We start from the raw sequence: 3,326 nt of genomic DNA on the forward strand, positions 1-3,326 counted from the left end.
CATAAAATTTTTAATTGAAAAGAAATGCTTTACAAAATATCATTCTTCCAGTCAAAGAAACTTTCCCAAGGGGTATGTGTAGCTTTCTGTCTGAAAGATTACAGTATGACATTCAAAGGAAAGAGGTTTTTGTGTATTTGTTTGTTTGTTTTTCTTTCTTTCTTTGAAAATGCCACCTAGCTTATGAAACCTATAGTAGATTTTTTTTAAAAGTGCCTTTAAAATGCAAAAGCAAGTAATATAATTGTTGAAGCATCTGATACATTACAAGATTCTTTTAAATGGTCCATATGGCACACACAATATCACAGCTGGTGCAAAACTGCTTGTATTTAGCTTAAAACACAAAAGCAATGTGTACAAACTGTGTTCTTTGAAAAATAATTCAAAATTGTAAGGCCAACTTAGTAGTAAGAGAATTAACAAAATAAGCTGAATACTACTGTATTCCAACATTTACTTTGATTTTTGTAATATCACTGATAAGAATAAGAGAGCTTGCTACCAAATTAATTCAAAACACCTTATTTCAAACTACATGTAACATATTTTGCTTATACATTCTATACATTCACAACTAGGTTTTAGGATATAAACTCCCATTTCCTAGTTTTTCTGTTGAAATATGGCAGCTTTGAACTTTGAAACCCTTTTGTCAGTTTCTTCTGATACTTCTGACAGAAATTCTTTTTGTTCCAGAATGGTGAGTAGTACAGGATAAGCAATGACTGAGTGTGGTGTTAAAGAGGATAAAAATTCGTTTTCTATTACAGTTCCAGAAAAAGCCTCAGGTGCTCCTGATAATGGCAAAAGTTTATTGCTGCAGTCTGGCTGGGCGCAAATCATGAGCCACTCAAGCAGGAACAAACTTTATTTCCAAACTCTCCAGAACACCACACATGCGGCCTTCCCCAGGGACACACCACCCACCAACTGAAAATCCCTCCTCCAGCACTTCCCCAACCAATTCAAACTCTCCAGGAATCCCCAGGAGAACTCCAAAGCAGCCCCAGCGCCTGAGGCTGACAGCAGGGGTCTAATATACAATTGAATACACAGCTTAACAAAACCATCATCATCTCAATGGCTTGCTGGCATCACCTCTCAACCACTCCTTTCTGGCAAAAATGCCAGGTGTCATTCCGACCAGGCTATGGCTCTCAGCAGTTTATTTTGATGATTTTTTTGTTGTGGTTCTTCTTCTAAAATGCTTTCACTGGTGTCACTACAATTGACTTCTTCACAGCTAATACTCCTCAAAACTCCCTCCTATCATCAAATTCAGCATCACTACTTTCACTGATATCACTACAAACACTATTTTCTCTGCTTTCAGACTTCAGAATAGAATTACAAGGAACATATTCTCCATTCACAACATCAACAAAGACTCTGTAAATGTCAGCAGGAGTCTTGAATTGTAGGCAGCTCTTGAACACAATGACCACTCTTCCAGAGTTGTTTCCTTTAAGTTTGACTTCTTCTTTCTTTCCACTGAATTTAAAGTGGTATTTTTTTCCAGTATTTATTCAAACCCTCTTAGGTTAAACAGTATAAGGAAAATATATTTTTTGGTACAGAATTCTCTCTAATCCTTGAAGCATTGTGGTCATTTTCATTATCACCATCATGACTGTTGTCTTCATTGTCTTCTTCATTACTCTGACAAAAACTTGAACCATTTACTGAAGAGTTCAACTGACTAGTCTCTTGTCCATTGAATTGTTCTGAATGTGTAACATTCTAATGATAACTACTGGGGGTAAGGGAGTTTGTTTCTTCATGTATCACATTCATATTTGTGTTTTGATCTTCCTTCTCCACTTCAGAAGAGGCTGTGTCTTCTCCATTTGCAGTCACAGTATCCGGTTTATTATCAAGTTCACCCAACAATTCCTCTTGCCTCTCTAGTTCTTCAAGTCGAACCCACAGTTTCTTGTCAGCAAGCAAATCCTCAGATTTTACTTCATTTGCAAAATTTGCTTCAAAAATATTTGAAATTTTTGTTTGGAATGAGGTTTTTGAGCAATTCCTTGTTTGGCTTTAAACCCCAAGTCACTTTTAATTTCAACAATATTACCTGCAACATCATTCATTTTCTGCAAATCTTCTGTGAATTCAACTCTGGATTCAAAAATTTTCCATCACTTTTTTTTAAACCATCTATTGTTTTTCTTACATCTGTTCCTGTTCCTCACAGAGTCACACCACCTCCAGGGCAGGCAACAGCACCAAGGCCAAGGCGGAAGCATGTGTCACAAACTTCGACTCATTTCAGAGTCAGAAGGGGCCTCCGTGAATGGGGAACCGGTTTATGGAGGCGACCTGGCCGGCTGCTGCCCAGAGTCCTCCTGCTTGCCTTCAAGCACTGCGCACCCGCTGCTGAGGAGGCCATGCTTGTCTTTGCTGCTGCTGCAGGGGCCACTGCTCGCGTCTGTGCTTCAGGCTCTAGGCTTCTCACTCTTGCTGCTTCCGCAGGCTCGGAGCAGCAGGCCCACAGCCAGGGAGGAAGGCTGACTCTTAGGTGGCAGAGGCCAGCCAAATGTCCCGTGGCAGCTGAGCCTCCTCCGCGCTTCTCCTCTGCTTTTCTTTTCTGCAAAAGTTGAATGCATAGTTCTTTTCTATTTTGTAATACTGGCTCTTAAGATGGTCACTGGGATCCTCCTTGTGGTTCGTTTTGTTCTTGAAGGGACAGCACCTAGAGGACATATTTTCATTTCTCTCTCTCTCTTTCTCTCTCTCTCTTGAAATTATAATATCACTCTCTTTATGGAAATTATAATTAATTCTATATTCATTTAATGAGAAACAGTAGATTAATTATATGGCATTTTCCCATGAGTCAACTTAGTATATTCCTCCATTTATCCTTTAGTCACCCCCGCATCATTTCATTCTTTCCAAGTTTTAAAAACACTCATCTGCAAACTTAAGCATGCCCTGCTCTTCCAAACACTACACCATGTGTTTCTCTTCCTCCTTTTGAAGCCACTTTAGAAGGTGGTGGTGCTGGGCCGCCCTAGGCTCAGATGTCTGGAGTTTGTGTCAAGGACAGAAAAGTTTGGCAGAAGCCATGGCTTTGGGCAGAGAACTATATCATGATTTGTTTTCTGCAAAGCCTTAAGCTATCCATTTGTCAGTAATGCATTCTGCCTCCTTGAAACATAGTAAATCCTCTCCTGACTTTATACTGAGGAACTGAGGAAACTTAATGGCAAGTCAGAAACTTTGACACATTTCTAGGTTAGAAATAAAGTCGTCAGTTTTAGGAGAGTTGCCCTGGATAAAGAATTCATTTGTCTTGACTTCAAATCTGAAAATTCTTA

General features: G+C 39.3%; 1 pseudogene; it reads right to left on the minus strand.

Moving 5' to 3' along the window:
- Positions 1-606: 606 nt before the first annotated feature.
- On the minus strand, positions 607-2,173 carry LOC143386456 (unconventional prefoldin RPB5 interactor-like; annotated as a pseudogene).
- Between the last annotated feature and the right edge of the window lie 1,153 nt (positions 2,174-3,326).

The sequence above is a fragment of the Callospermophilus lateralis genome, unplaced genomic scaffold (assembly GCF_048772815.1).
Source record: "Callospermophilus lateralis isolate mCalLat2 unplaced genomic scaffold, mCalLat2.hap1 Scaffold_300, whole genome shotgun sequence".
Classification (NCBI taxonomy): Eukaryota; Metazoa; Chordata; class Mammalia; order Rodentia; family Sciuridae; genus Callospermophilus; species Callospermophilus lateralis.